The sequence below is a fragment of the Apteryx mantelli genome, chromosome 3, assembly GCF_036417845.1.
Source record: "Apteryx mantelli isolate bAptMan1 chromosome 3, bAptMan1.hap1, whole genome shotgun sequence".
NCBI classification, from domain to species: domain Eukaryota; kingdom Metazoa; phylum Chordata; class Aves; order Apterygiformes; family Apterygidae; genus Apteryx; species Apteryx mantelli.
In genome coordinates this window covers 115,187,903-115,204,949 of record NC_089980.1, presented here as the reverse complement: position 1 = coordinate 115,204,949, position 17,047 = coordinate 115,187,903, and the positions used below count along the sequence as shown (strand labels likewise).

Here is a 17,047-nt window from a genome sequence, read left to right as displayed (position 1 = left end):
GGAAATGAATTCTGGCACTCTCAATTTAGTCTGTTGAGAAAAGCAGGAGAATGCTTTAAATCTGCCCTGATGACTTTGGAACCTCACATTGAGTAGATTCAAACCCTTGAGGACAAAGAAGTGAAAAGACCATGTCTGAGTCCTTTAGGCAGTTTTCTGTTAAAAAGTTGAATGATCATCAAAAAGTGCATCATTCACGGTATTTCATTTCTTGTTCTCTCTCCCTCTCTTTTTTCTTTCCCTTGACAGAAACAATATGAAACTTCTTTTTAAACTTTGATATCTGATTAAGAGTATTTTTAAACTTTTTTATTTGAAAAATACTGCATGAATGTTGGTATCTATAACATGTATAGGGATTGCCTCTCAGAATGAATAGAAGTAGAGAATTCACTCGGACTTTAAGGCAAATTTTAGGAGATGCAGTCTATAACAAGAAAAGAAGGCACTGTTTGCGAAAATCTAATTAAAGTGTTTCCCGTCTGTGGTAATTTAGTAAAGTTCAGTGTAAAGTCAATACTACACAAAAATGGTAACCGCTCAATGAACTAAAGGAAAAAAAAAAAGTCAACTTACAACTTCACTTAGCAGAAGTCTCAAATAAACAGAAGCCTGATTTTTTTCTTTCTTTTTTTTTTTCCAATGGGGACCAGCTGGAGAGTCATTTTACAATGAAAATTCTGGCCATATAAACCATAAAGCTAAAATAATTATTTAGGAACCACAGTATTTTTACAAACATTAGTAAGATCTACCCAAAATCAGATGTCCCAACATCATGCTTCTGATTTGCCCAGACAAAGGAAATTTTCACTGTAATAATGTAGTATAGATGTGCTGGGTAATAGTGCAAACTAGTGCTAATAATTTGCTACATAACAGCTTGGTATAAACAAAGCCTTAACTAACATCAATAATTTCAATGAAGTATACAGAATTAAATTCACATTTTTTTTTACTTGTGAGATGAAAGGCTAAGACACACTTAATTTTAAATGGCACTCCAAAATATTTATCACTGATATAAAGATGACAAATATTCTCTCACTGTTACAAAAAATGCAATCTTTCCTATACTTTCTCAGTGAAATTTTCTGCTTGACCACTCAGATAACTAAGTAGCCAATTCATCCTCTACTAAAATAAAACTGGAGTCAGTAGCCTGTTAAAAAATTCCATGAACTTACAGTTACTTTTTTTCAGCTTTGAACTAGGTTGTTTAAACTTCATAAAACAATAGTTCTTTTAGATCACTAGATTAGCTAATTTAAAAAATTAATAGTTTTGTTTTGTATGCATACGAAAGCTCTTCTTCCTACACCCCCCCCCCCAGTATGAACACAGGTGTAACCCTTGCAGATACATCAGAAAGATGAGTTACGTACTTGTCACTATTCTTTAGATGTGTTGTCTATACGTACATTCATTTATGGGCATGTATGTATTAAGTAGTGTTAACCCAATAATTTTTGTCATAATAGTACCAACTCTGGGAGCATGTCTTAAAATCTTTCCCTTAGGTTTTTCTTAACCAGAGCATTGTTTCCATATGTAAGAAAGAAACATATCGATGGTATTAGAGTGGTTTGCAACTGTACAAATGAACACCTCAAAGGTGAACAATTTCAGGTGAGTAACCCATTTGCCCCCTGTCTGAATATACATTCACAGTCACTGATCAGCAACAACATACAACTCAATTACCTGAAAGGTTTCAAAGTTCCTAGTTAAATAGGTGCTGGGGGACTATTCTCTCAAAGACAGCATGGCTTCATTTAGTTTCAGAGAGCTTAGTTTAAGTGTGAATGGAACTCCAAGGAGCAGTCTTACAGATCTCAACTATATTTATATTCTGCAAATACTTCCACTGCTTGAGCTCAAATAGAATGAATCTTTATTAGTACAAAGGACTCCTTGGCTATCCATTGAGAAGTATGCAACTATACAGTTGCTCTATGTAACAAAGTGGGTAAGCTTTTGGAAGGCTCAACTGTTAACTGAAAGACAGGACTGAGGATATAAAATTGAGGATATAAAGTGTTTATGCACCTAAGTCCCTACTTTAGTCACTGGAGATCTAACTAATAGAGTCATTGCAGCCTAGAATGTGATAGAACCATAGAAAAGTTGGTTGGAAGGTGCTTCTGGAGGTCATGTGGTCCAACCCCTCACTTGAGGCATAATTGTCACCAATGGATCAAGTCAGCTGTAGTTTTGTCTAGTCAAGACTTGAAACATCCAAGGACGGAGATTTCACAGCCCCTCTGGATAATTCTGTTATAATCTGGATAATCTGTTCCCAGTGTTACACTACCCTCTTAGTGAAATACCTTTTCTTAAAGACCAACCCCAACCCCTCACGTTGCAATTTGTGACTTCTTACACTGTCTGGCAATACTGAGAAAAATATGACTCCATAATTTTTGTAAATCCTCTTTAATTAACTGTAAGTTGCCCTTTATTCTCCTCTTTAGCAGACTGAACAAGCCTCATTCTCTTAGTATATCCTCACCCTGATACAGTTGACCAACCCTTAGTTTTCTGCTTTAAGGTCAGCTGAATTACACACTAAGGTCTCTTTCTATGGAAGTTCAGCCCCTGAGCAGGCCTGCTGACCAACACACAAATGTGGATGTTTCAGCCTCTTCAAGCCTCTTAATGTGGAACCCAAGGAACTCTATTCAGTTGCCTGAACAGATGTGTCTATTACCTTTTGAGATGTCTTTGCCTGATGTCCCAAAGGAATGTGCCATCTCTGTCAGCTTCAGGTAGATATATCATATACTGTATAACATCCCCAGTGGCACTCCCCCTTTTTATTTAGGCAACTCAGTCAAGCTCTAAGTGTCCTTCTAAGGGGTCTTCAAACAGATCTTCCCAGTAAAAATGTTCTGCTTTTAAGAAATATGACTTTAATAGGAGAAAAGTAGAACAGGATGAATGAGAACGTCTATAAGAAGAGAGATTAATTCTGATCCTAAAGTAGATTAGAGTATTTTGGATCAGTACCAGTCAAAAGGAACAAGTTATCATATCAACATTAAGTATTACTTTGGGACTTTATATGGTACCTATACATTGACTCTCCTGACCATGGGATCAAGACTATATCTAGGAGCACTCTACAGAACAGGCAAACCGAGGCAAAATTGTTCACATTACTTGCTAACTTTCAGATACCACTGCTGGTCAGCAGTTCTGAAAAACTGCTGCTAAAACATTACTGCAAACTCCCAATTCATGATCTAGCAGTTTGAAATGACTGGGATTGTTCACTCCAGTATTTAGATTCTTTCAAAGGAGATTTGTTGGACAATTAATCCAATGGCCAGGGTGTCAACACCGGAGACTAACTTTCTCTTTGCACAGCAGGAGAGATCTTACAGGACTCAGAAAGATCATGGTAATGATATATCACTACCTGGATGTATTGTTCTGCAATGTATGGGCAGATAGGCACAATCAGCATAATCAGTTACATGTTTCAACATACTGATGTGCCAACTGTGTTTGCTCATATCAAGAAACTTTAGATTCTTAGTTTAGCAGAATGAACTCTTCAGCTGAAAAGAATCTGCGATTATCATTATGGATGGACAGTAAAGGAAATGGCATTCTTCTGCAGATAGGGTGTTTGGATCAGCCAAGTTGGGAACTATGCAAGTGACCTGGGAGGGGTAGATACTACCATAAGTGTTGAGTAAATTTTGGGAAGAAAGATTATTCAAAGCCACTTTTACAAATATTACACTGAAGTCTGCTATATGGTGTTATGTAAAAACAATCTATCATATCGCCCAGAAACATCAGCTAAGTCTTGGCCATAACCATAGAACAAAATTCTAATGCTGTTTGGGGTGTTTAGTGGAAGGATCAAAGGTGGGGAAAGGGAGGTACCTAAGAGGATAGGGGAGGAACAAGTGTGGGAACACAGAGGAGAAATAAGATAAAAGGGATCAGTCAAGCGGAAACAGGTAGCTGGTCAGCATCCTTGTCTGAGTGAGTCCCATGCTTGATCACTGCTGTTTATCTTGTATTCTCATTAAATTCTATTTCTACCTATCAGGGAGACCAGGGAATCTGAGACCAGTTACTGGGTAGACTGAGTGTCTAGTGCCAACTACTGGAGTGATCCATATTGTGTGTGTATGTATACATTCATATATATATAAACACACACACACACAAACACATATACAATACACACACACACACACACACATATTTTTATATATATTTCATTAGAAGACTTCAGTACTGATCAGTTGGAGAGTAGGAACAGGACTGTGCCATCCATGCTGTTCACATTTACATGAATGCCGTTAAAGGCAATGTTTTCTGTCTGTTTTGTTCTGTGTGCTGGCTGTGCACATAAACACTGTGTGTGCGCCTACCCAGAATACATGCTCAGACAGGCTACTGGCTGGACCTGGGGACGCAGAACTACAGCAGCCTCACATCTGTTGGGCTACCGGATTAAGAAACACTCTCCAGCCTTCACTCTTTTTGGCAATGAAAAATCAACTGCTGTAAAACATTTTTCCCCTGCACTATCATTCTATCATCCAAAAATAACCTGCCAGCAATGCCAAAACCAAGATGCCTCTGAGAAGGGTATCTCCAAAAGGGTGGTAAAGGGGTTTTGGAGATGGTAACACTGAGAGCTGGTTAGTATAATGCCAGAGCATAGTGTCTCAAACCCATTTGGTGGAAGTCACAGATTGCGATGCCTGTAAAAACTTGCATAACCTGTCCGCACAGTGGGGTGGGGAGAAAGAGAAGGACTAAAACACCACTAATCCACTTTATTTGCTACACTTATTTCAGCAAGGGAATATTACTGAAAGAAATGTATGTTCACACCTCTTAAGACATTACCAAGAAGTCTGCCTCAGCTGTGATGAATCAGCAGATAAATAATGAGCTCTGGAATGACAGAACTGGAGAAACGCCTCTTGTACATTGCCTGTAAAAATGCCTTGAGACCTCACATTTCTCTGGAATCTTGAGTAAGGCATTTTGTCCATTTATGGGGTAGAAAAGATTAATTTCCTCAAACAGCAGATCCTCAAGCATACTCTGAATCCCTCTTACCTTAGCTCTGCAGCCAGGAATGTCCCTTGAAACCCACACTTGTGACAATCAGCTCTAAAAAATAATATATTCATCCCATGCCTGGACACTTATTGGGAAGTTTCAAATCAGTACCCAAAAATGGGTGATTGAAAGATGATAATTTCAAAGTCTCACAGGCCAATGACATTATCAAGGATTCCCTTCCTTCTGTAGTACACTGAACAGAGGAGGGATGGGATGCTGTGAAGCAGAAGAATGAGGCATGCAGTAGGAGGAAATAAATCATCATGACAATTCTCTGCTCTGGCTGGAGTTTATGGCAACCAATAAATGGAGATTGTCTGAATTTTGCCCTAAGCTCTTGCTCTGCTAACAATAAAAGAGAGGAGGAAGCATAATTTCTGCAGTCCACCATTGCTTTTTCTTGTGAGCTTTTGTATGGTGATGCCTAGATCATTTATACTGCATACCTGTGAAAATATAATTAACGGCTGAGTTAAAACACATCCAGTGCTGGAGGCAAAAGGCTAGAAAAAGGCTGTGTTGGTTCTAGGTTTGAGTAGGAGTAGCAGTAGCAGGTTCCAGCAAATTTACTGCTTGACACTCTCTTGAATCTCTTGAATCTCATTTATATGAAGAAATAATCGATTCTAAAGATAACAGTAGCAAAGGACATCCACAGAAACTTTCCTTGCCACTGATTATGAATTTGAAACTGCCTTATGAACTTGCAGCAAGTAACAGGACAGTTTATCCAATGACAAAGCAAAGGAACTGGATCAAGATGTGCTCATCTTTGTATATGCATCCTTGCAGTCTAGAAGATGAAGGGTAGTATTTAATACACCAGTTCTTACTTCAAGCACAACATGCGGAAATACGGCCTACACTGCAATCAAGAATGCAGAACCCTGATAAGCCCATGTAATTCTGGTCTCATTTGGTGGTTAAGAGCCAGTATGAAAGGTAGGAAATGCAGAGAAGCAGTCTGTGCTTCTAAAGACCAGATGCAAAGCAGTTCCAAACTGCTGAGGGGAAAATTTCATATGGCACATATTTAGTTTAGGATTTGGTAGCTTCATAGCTACTTCTGGGGTACCTTATTCAGGCTGCATCAAGTTGTACTAAGACAGGTTTGCTGAAGAGCACAAACACTTGGGAAACAGAATTTTTCCAGAATGCCATTTGATTCTAATTTAAAGACAAGTAAACTGGGCATTTACTTACGATGTTCTCTTTACCAAAAGAATAAAGGCAGAGGTAGAGCCCATGAAAGAATGAAAATTTCCTACAACACAAATTGCAATTTTAAAACCATATTTCAGTGATCTCATCATTCCATCTAGGGCTATTACAAATGTAAAAAAATGTAAATGTAAATGTAAAATGTGTGTGTGTGTGTGAGTATAAAGGCATGAAATAGTCATTGAAAAAAGATTATTAATTTCAATAGTTCAAAACAATTTTTTTCTCATAAATTTTATCAACATTACCACCAGCCTTTTCTTTATTTGTGAAAGAAACAGTAGGAACATGAGTTCTTCCATAGCATTGTTGTTTTAATCATCATGATTTCTCAGAATACAGAAGATCAAACCTGAACAGTACCAAAATCTGTATCAAAAAATGTGTTAATTTTAAGAGATTAAAGATTTTACTTGCTGTGCTGAAAAAAGTGGCAAACTGATGTATTGGCATTCTGGAGTGGGGGGAAATACACTGTAAATAGAGCTCAGTGCTTATAACTCATATTAGGATCTAAAAACATATTGAAATGCTTTATTTCATACAAGTTTTTGTCATATGGTGCTGAAGTAGCATATGACAAAGTGTATGTATGAAGTAGCATGTATGATCGTTTGTATGCACTGTTTTTTGTCAGGCAAAAAAACCCCACATATTTTCTTTGGCATAAATTCCTGCCAGTGACTTGTTAGTTATCCTATTAGTGACACAATAGATAGGAGCAATGCATCATTGCAAAAGAGTGCCTGACAACTGTCTCGCTTTATTTGCTAAAAATATCAGTGTGTCCTAAGCATACACAGTAGTTCAGCAGCAAAATAAAATCAAAAAAAAAATCTCTTCTCTGCAATAACCTCAAGCACTATTGAATATTTTGTAGTAATTACACTCAGAGTCTCAGTAAGTGAAGCCAAGTTCATTATTGACTCAAGTAAACTCAACTGAGGTTTGAAAGAAAGGTCATATGTAAAATCTCTGTTGAATTAAATGATGCAGGTTTGCCAGGAACATCAATCCCTTCATCAGCAGAATATTCAAAGAGCTGGAAGATCTATTTTTCTTGTACACAGATTCATAATTCATCATTAATAATGAACTTTAACACAAATATTTTTCACCCATTAGTTAAAAGGAAATTTTAGAAGGAAAAGCATATGCCAGGATAAGTGGTATTACTCCCTTAGGGTAAATCAATTCAATAAGAGGAAAGCTGTTATAAGCATTTAATCGGCAGAGATTTAAACTAGCAACTAGGTTATAAACATTTTTATTTACCTTGTGTACAATTTGCTTGAATTTTTTAACAAAATGTAAGAAAATAAATTGACATTTTAGATGCTAAAATTTTAATTTTTTTTTAATCGTGGATGTAAAATTAACATTTCAGCCAACCCCTGTGATTTCATCAGCTACAGCTGAAATGCATTTTTTTATTAAATATAATTTAAAAGTTTTTGCTCTTCTTCTTCTTCCATGTAAATGCTATAATTCAAGATATATTTTATTTAACCCTTATTGGCAAGAAAAGAATCTGTAATAATTTTGAACTCTGCAGAATCATCCTTTAAATCAAACTTTTAAAAAAATTTAAAGAAAACATAGTTATAAAAGTATGTCACACTAATTTTCATAGAATATGGTCATAAAAACTAGTATTTACTGAGCTAAAAATCTTAATCTCAGGCTACCAAATTCTGCTCTCAGTTAAATGATGTAAAGGTAATTATGCTGCAAGGTTCTAGTGAGGCAGCTTACAATAGGAAAGACTCCTTTCTGATATATGGGTAGAAATAAACTATAGAAGTGTTCTATGGGAACATGGTTGGCTGATACAGAGATTTGAACCGGACTGCTCTGTAGTGCTCTATTTGTTCCTTTTGAAAAAATACCAAATGTTCTTGGGTCACAATGAATTCATAAGCAGAAAAGTAGGGCTGGGGACACCATACACTACCTGAGCAAGATTCTTGATAATGCATCTGTCAAAGTCTTTAGTCATAAACTACAAAGAATCACAGAAAGGTTGAAGTTGAAAGGACCTATAGTGATCATCTAGTTCAATCTCTCTGCTCAAAGCAGGGTCAGCTAGAGCAGGCTACTGGGGACTGTATCAAGTGGGTTTTTAATATCTCCATAGAGACTCTATAACCTCTCTGGACAACCTATTCCAGTGTCTGGCCAGTAGAAAAGCTTCTTCTTACATTTAAATGGAGTTCCTCTCAGAAGAGTTTGGCTCCATCTTCTTTACTCTCTTCCATCAAGTATTTATACACATTCATAAGATCCCCCATGAACCTTCTTTTCTCCAGGCTGAACAAACCCAGCTTTCTCAGCTTCTCTTCATATGACAGATGCTCCAGGCCCTTAATCATCTTTGTTGCCTGTCGTGGAACTGCTCCAGCAGGTCTATGTCTCTCTTGTACTGGGGAACCCAGAACTGGACACAGTACTCCAGATGAGGCCTCACCAGTGTTGAGCAGAGAGAAAGGATCACCTTCATAGCCTGCTCTTTCTAAAACAGATCAGGATGCTATTGGCCTTCTTTGCTGAAGGGCACTTTACTGGTCCATGGTCAACTTGTGGTTCACCAGAACCCCCAGGTCCTTCTCTGCAAAGCTGCTTTCCAGACAGGCAGCCCCTAGCTTGTACTTATGCTTCAGGTTATTCCAGGTGCAGGACTAGGCATTTCACTTTGCTGAACTTCATGACGTTCCTGTCTCTCCATTTCTCCAGCTTGTTGAGTCCCTCTGAATGGAAACACAACCATTTGGTGTATCAACCACTCCTTCCAGTTTTACACCATCTTCAAACTTGCTAAGGATGCACTCTCTCCTATAGTATTGGCCCAATATTGACCCCTCGGGTATTCCAACAGTGACCAGCCTCCAGCTGGACTTTGTGCTGCTAATCACAACCCTTTGAGACTTGCAGTTCAGCCAGTTTTCAGTCCACCTCACTGTCCACTTATCTAGTCTGTACTCCATCAGTTTGTGTATGAGGATGTTATAGACAGTATCAAAAGTCTTGCTGAAGTTGACATAAACAACATCCACTGCTCTACTCCCATCCACTGAGCTATTCATTTCATCATAGAAGGCTATCAGGTTGGTCAGGCATGACTTGCCCTTTGTAAATCCATGCTGACTACTCTCAATCACCTTCTTGTCCTTACTATGTTTGGAAATATTTTCCAGATTATTTGCTCCATCACCTTCCCAGGGATTGATGTAAGGCTGACTGGCCTGATAGGAGTGACATCTGCATTCTTCCAGCCTTCAAGAACCTCCCCTGATTGCCGTGATGTCCCAAGAGTGTTGAGAGTGGCCATGCAATGACATCACCCATCCGCCTCAGCATTCTTAGGTGCATCCTATCAGGTCCTATAGATTTATGTATATCCACTTTGTTTAAATGTTCCTAACCTGATCTTCTTCTACCATAAGTCTTCTCCTCTACTATAAGTCTTTATTGCTCCAGACTTCCCCACTGATCTTAAAGGCCTGTCATTCCTGAAGGCCAGTCTTATCAATAAAGACTGAGATGGAGAAGGCATTCAGTACCTCAGTTTTTTCCATGTCTTCTGTCACCAGGTCCCCTGCCTTATTCAGCAGTAGGCCCACATTTTCCCTAGTCTTCCTTTTGCTGCTGGAATACTTTTAGAAACTCTTGTTGCCCTTCATGTCCCTCATCAGATTCAACTCCAGATGGCCTTTGGCTTTCTTAACCCCATCCCTGCATACAGTGTCTTTTTATTTCTTCTGGGTCACCTGATCCTCCTTCCACTTCTTGTATGATTCCTTTCTATGTTTGAATTTAGTCAGGAGTGTTCATCTAAGCAGGCTTCCTGCCACCTTTACTTGATTTCATGCATATTGGCATGGACCATTCTTGAACTCGTAGGAGGTGATCCTTGAAAAGCAACCAGCTGTCCTGGACCCTTCTTCTCATCAGGACTGTATCCCATGGAATTCTTCAAAGCAGGTCCCTAAAAATGCCAAAATTTACTCTCCTGAAGTCCAGGGTTCTAATCCTGCTTTTTGCCCTGCTGCCTCCTTGCAGGATCCTGAACTCCACCATCTCGTGGTCACTGCAGCCAAGGCTGCCCCTGCCCTTCACATCCCCAACCTGTACTTTTTGGTTCCAAGTATACAGTCCAACAGACCACTTCCCTCATTGGCTCCTTGATCACCTGTGTCAGATAGTTATCAACTAATGCACCCAGAAACCTCCTGGATTGCTTGTGTCCTGCTGTGTTGCCCTTCCAGCAGATATCAGGGTGGTTAAAGACCACAGTGAGGATCAGGGCCTGTGAACGTGAGGATTCTTCCAGTTGTCTGAGGAAGGCCATATATACTTCTTCCTGACCAAGTGGTCTGTAGCAGAAACCGACAACATTGTTGACGCTGGTCCACTCTGTAAATCTAACCCATCAGTTCCCAGCTGGCTCTTCATTCCTCTCAAGGCAGAGCTCCATGCATTCTCACTACCCTCTCTAAGTATAAATCACAGTGTAAAGTGTAAATCCCCCCTTCCTGTCTTTCCAGCCTGTCCCTCCTGAAGCGCCCATAACTATCCACTGCAGCACTCCATTCATGTGAGCTATCCCACCATGTCTCTGTGATCCCAATGAGACTGTAACCCTGCAATTGCACACAGACCTTTAATTCTTCCTCAAATTCCTCCATTCTGCATGTGTTAGTGTACAGACACTTCAGAGAGGCACTCACTTATGCTGATTTCCCAGAAAATGAGTGAAAGCTTCCTCAATAATGCTGTCCCCTCGGCACTTCCTTATTTGTGTGCATACACTTGAGTTCACCTCACTTCAGCTCTTTGTTGTTGTTTTCAAGGTGTCTCCTGTTCACATACCCTGTACCCTTTGCTTGGCAACCCAGTCCACCACTTCCACACTTAATTGTGGGTCATTATCTCCTCCTCTGTCATTCCTAGTCTTAAAAGAAAATAATAGATATCATCCAAAAAAGAGGCTGAATGGATGCTAGGCATGTCAAAAAGCTTCTCATTCTGTATCACAGAATAATGATTTGGTAGTAGCAACCAGCTACTATTAAGTACAGAAACACAGCCATGTATATTTTGAGTTTTCTGGGGTTATATAAATCTTTGAAAACATTCTTACACTCAGGGACTCTAAATTAAAGATTATCTTTGACCATTCTAATGTAAAAAATCCTAGGAAAAATAATAAATTTTAATTTTATTACTTAAAACATGTATGAACATTAATATTATAGACTAATCATGAAACATGACAATACTGACAATGTTGGATTATGTAATTAAAGGCTCATCTCCACAAACACAAAGGAGCACAATGGTGGGTAGGGCAATCCCAATAATCCAGTTAGAGAAATGGAGCCTCCTAACCTGACTTCTCCCAGGGCTATCCCGGGAGAGCAGCAGCCCCATGGGCAGGGGGTGAGACAGCCCTAATTAATCAGTGGGGAAGGATTTCCAGATTACTTTACAGACTGAGGTGGGTTACTGCCTTACAGGTATGGAACTAATTATGGGATACAGGGGAAGAGCATCTGGAGATTATGAAAGACTTACTTTGGGATGTTTAGGAGAGGAACCAAAGGTGGGGAAAGAGAAGGATCAAGGTGCTTTGGGGAGGAACAAGGTGATAAAATAGAGATATAAGGGAATAAAAGGGGCCAGTTACAAGTAAACAGGCTGCAGTTCAGTACACCTGTCTGTCCATGCCCTGCACCTGATTACTGCAGTCCATCCTGCCTTCTCATTAAATGCCATTTCTGTTTTCCTGAGTGAGGGGCTCTCTGTTCTGTGTGCATGTGTGTGTATGGAGGTCTGAGGGCCAGCAACTGGAATAGGGATCATGGATCACAGGAACTCGTGTGCCTGGGGTGTCAGCAACTGAAGAGAGCAGGGTGTGTGCATATTGTACGGGTACATATGTCAGTGTGTGATCACTATCAAATATCAAGATGGATTAGCCGGCAAGTAAGATAAGAGGCTTGGGAGCCAGGAATCGAAGCAGCTGTAAGTCTGGGCCAGATTCTGAAGAGACCAAGGGTCTCTCTGGGTCTCCAGGGTTTGAGAGTTAGCTACTGGAAGGACCAGGAGGTCCAAGCCAGGTCCTGGAAAGGCTGTGGGGCCTGAGGGTCTACTGAGAGACCAGTTTGCATCTGTGTGTCTCTGTGCATGAGGCAACTGGAGATGAGAGAAACCACAGGCCAACTACTGGGTAGACCATGTGTCTAAAACCAGTGACTGGGGGGGGACCCCTAGTTTGTGCATGTGTGTAGGTCTAAGTACCAACAACTGGAATAGTGCTGAGGGCTTTGGGGCTCATCTGTCCAGGCACCAGCAACTGGGGAGACCAGAAATCCAGGGGCAGCTACTGGATAGACAGAATGTCTAAGCCCATCTACTGGAGAGATCCATGTTGTATATATGTATATATTTCCCACTAACAGACCTTCATCCTGAACCACCAGAGAGGGGGACAGGATTATGCTGTTTGTGCTGTGTATTTGTGAGTGTTTCTGTCTGTGTTAATTTGAGTTGCTAGCCATGTATATATGTACATATTACGTATAGTGTGAGTGGGCCTACTGGGAATATGTGCTAAGCTTCACTGCTAGCTGGAACTGGGGAGACGGAGCTGCAGCAGCTTTGCATCTATTGGGCTACTGGATTTGGCAACCCCTAACATATAATAAAAAACAATATCAGTTCTCAAGACAACTAATACAACATTAACATTGTAAAATGTCACCTAATAGAAATAATATCTTCAAATTTTCTAGATCAGAGACGCATGTAATAGGTCCATGGAATAGAACTACTCTGACATTGATATGTTCAAGCTAAAGTAATGCTTTTTGCACTAAAACTAAGTATCTTCTGGTGCACAAATACTTTTATAATCATTATTGTTATTTTAGCTGGTATACATCTCTAAAGAGCCATAAAGAAGGACTTCTTAATCTACAGAAATTGCAAAGTTTATGACAAATTGTTTTTAAAACATTTTAACTGTATAAATGACCCCTTTAAGTGTCTGCATGCAGTTGAAGGTTGATTGTGCCTCAATAGTTGCCGTATTAATATGTTCAGACTCCTTTTTCTCCTTCTAATTGTCAGTTCTACATGTTCAGCCAAAGCTCTGAGACTCAGGTTTGGTTCTTTACCTCTGACACATCTTCACTTTTGTAATTTCTCAGAGTAAAGGTGGTGACATCTGAGTAGGACTTACACTTTTAATAGAATTTTAAATAAAATTCTTGCTGATGCACAACACAGAGAAGAACCTAACTCCTTCTTTATCTTAAGAGAATACATTCTTTCATTTGATACGCTAATATTAAGAAAAATAAATATTCCAGTGTAGAAGAGCAATTAATTATCCATTCTCTATCCTGACAACTATTTCAAGATGTAATTAATTCTAAATAAATACTTAAGTCATATTGTTTTCATTAAGATTTAAATCCATATTGATCAGAGTTCTCAAGCAGCTCTATGCTTTGTAATACAGACCTGCACTGAGAATGCAGTGAGAGTGAATTCAGAGAATTTCTGAGCAGCTCCATTCCGGTAGGAATTCGACATTCTTAAGCAAATGGATCTTGGCAGAGTTGAATCTATAATACTCACTATCCAGAAAACCAACCTCCCTAAACAAGATTTTTGACCATAAGATCTACTACAAAAAGTGGTACGGATCAAACTCAAATTCACATTACGAATTAAAAAAGGAAAATGACAGTAGACAAAAGACATACCTGAAATAGTGTTGGAGTAACTGTAAGGCTCAAGTTTCCTAATTCTTATGTTCTTATATTTTAAATCTTCTCAGCCTTTACACCATTTTCCATTAATTTCCTTTTTTCTTTCTCATTTTCAGTTTTTTCATTGTATGTAGATAACGTATACACCTGAGTTCAATGTGAATATCTGAGGAACTCAGCTTGTAAAAGATGCTGAATTACAGGAAGACCATGCAATTTTTGCCTCTGACAATCAAACAGTACAGATCTGGACCATATTTACTGTATATGTAAAAATAATTTTAACAAAGAAAATTTTACTTAAATGCCTCACATATGAGATAGAAGAGTGTATTCACTAAAGTTTAGTGAGGCAAAGAAGTATACAAGGAAAAAAAAATTACTTGATCCTAAATAGGAACAGTTTGCTAATTTCTGTTTCCCTGTTCCTATAGTTATACTGCCATGCTAGTTAACTCACTTGCATAAATTCTGAGAGTAGTGACTAAGGGAATTGCAATCTTTGTATTGTTTTAATGAGAACAAAGGATCTAATTCCTCACACTGAGCTTGAAATTGCATCAGCTATCTCTGAAACAATATCATGAGCTGATCACCAAAGATAATTATTATTCTTAGGAGCAACCATTGCAATAAAATATGATTTTTAATAAAGCAACAGGTGGAGGTAATAAAGCTATCAATAACTTAACTTCTTATTACACAAGCTTAGTCCCAATGTTAGTATCCTTAGAACAATTCTGCACATTAAAGACAAGTTGCTATGAATTTCTAAGAAAAAAAAATAGTATTTACATTGATTTATGGCTTAAGTGATTATTTTTCAAGTGGAAGAAAATACTCAAGAAAAACTTCATAGCTGTTACACTGCTGGAGAAATTATTTATCTGATTAAGTATTAACCCCCTTTTCAACAAACTAACTTGTGTCTGCCTAATCACAGGAGATTTTTGTGTTGCTGTTGTGATGGAAATAGAATTCCAAACTCAGTCCTTCTATTCTGACTAATGGAGGATGAGGGGATTAAAAAATTAATGTTTTCTATCTTTGGAAACTAATCTTTAGCTTCTTAATTTGGCAGTCAGCATTCAGGCATAAGATACAATCCATGCGAAAGACACTGAAAGATTTGTCAACCTAAGGAAAGACCTAAGTGACTTGTATGAAATTCCTTTCAGAGGATGCACGATTTTGCAAAGATTTGCCAAATTACGTCCTGGAAGGAAAATGCTGCCAACTTGCCAATTCCAATTTAACCCATAAAAATCTAATTTCGGTATCACACATATACATACTATATTTCTTTGCATGTTCCATGCCTGGAAGAAACATCCGTTTCTCTCCAGAGGCTACACATTTTGTTTTTGGTTTACACATCTGGAAATCAGTACCATTGTTAAAAGTTAGAAATGAACTCAGACAATTCCAGCTTTGAAAAGGAAGTATGATCAGGTACAAAGGTCCAAATTAGGTCCATCAAAATATATTCCCTTTTGGAAAGTTCACGAAAAGAGGTCCAAACTATATACAATACCTCCAAACCTTTTCTCATGGCTCTTGACATCTTTCAGTACCTAACATGATTCGCTCCAAGTCCTGCCTTTCTTTCTCCCTCTCTCTCTCTTTCCCTTACCTCTCTGACAATTTACATCTATTTTATAATGAGAAAATATTCAATTTGTCTTAGTGATCCAGAAGAAAACACTTCACAACATTGTTAAATATTTTCAGCACCTAATTGGATTCAGCTTTAAGAAAGCATTTCCTACTCTTGTACATGTTATTTCAGGGCATACGACATAATAGTATTAGACCAAAGGACTGATATTAGTTGTCTGATAAAGCTCTTGGTGGAGCAGATCAAAGGTTTGATATTAGCCCTATATTCTGCAACAACAGCCAAAGTCTGAAGAAAATCAATTTAAAAAGTGCCCATAAGTAGAAAGAACAAGAATAGGGCAACCTGAGGTGATATTTCCCCTTATAATCTCCCAGCATCCAACTCTTCATCTCAAAGGATTCCTAAGCCAGAAAGAGGCTTTGTATATTCAGTAACTCTCGACTGATTTCTCTCCTACTGAAAAATTTGGATGTCTTTTAGTCCTTGCATTGAAAAAAATGGTGAAATTCAACCCTTTTTATTCTCTCCATGGCACTCCTGGCTTTTAGACTTCTATCATTTACTTTTATGCCTGCTAGTTAATTCTTCTCTGATACTTCTCAATTTCCTCATAAAAAGCCTTTGCATTCCTTTGATCCCAGCTGTTGCTTTTTCTTAATCTTTCTGCACCCTTTTTAAGATGAAGGGATCAGAACTGCATGTTATGATATTCAAGATGTGAGCAAATCACTGACTTAGGCAGTGGTATAAATTAGTAATCTCTATTTTTTTCACCACTATACAACATTTTTTGGGGCATGTGTCTCAAAGATCCTTTTTCCTTTGTTATGAAATTGTCTTACGCCTGTAGTCCAGGTAAGACTATAATTGCCCTGTAATATATAACAACAACTGGACAAACAAGCAGACTACTCTATTGGCAATTTTATTCTTCCATTTACAGGTTTTTGCATATTTCATGTGTATTTCAAACCACATCAAAATGAAACCAAACCTTATGGAACAACAGAGGATTTGTTTGGCTATAAATACTCCAACTACTTAAATTCAGGTGGAATAATACACTAGATACACTAGTGAATCAGTAAAACTTATTGTACAAGTTTTCCCTCCCCCAAATAATTTATTAATATCAGGACAGAATTCATTTAGACAAGTATTACAATATGTACAAGTAGCTACTCTGGAGACAGACATTTCTTTTTAATTCCAATTATGTTACTGGCATCTAGATAAATAAACGATAAGGACACAATGAAATGTAAGAACTTTGGATTTCTGCAATTATAGTGTTTCTGAAATGGCTTCCTTTTTTTTTTTCCCCTGT

At 38.3% G+C, this 17,047-nt stretch overlaps 1 protein-coding gene across 1 annotated transcript in view; it reads right to left on the bottom strand.

Annotated features, from left to right (window-relative positions):
* The window catches only part of CSMD1 (CUB and Sushi multiple domains 1), a 1,279,784-nt gene that overhangs the window by 49,487 nt on the left and 1,213,250 nt on the right, over positions 1-17,047 (bottom strand). The gene's annotated exons all lie outside the window — the stretch shown is intronic.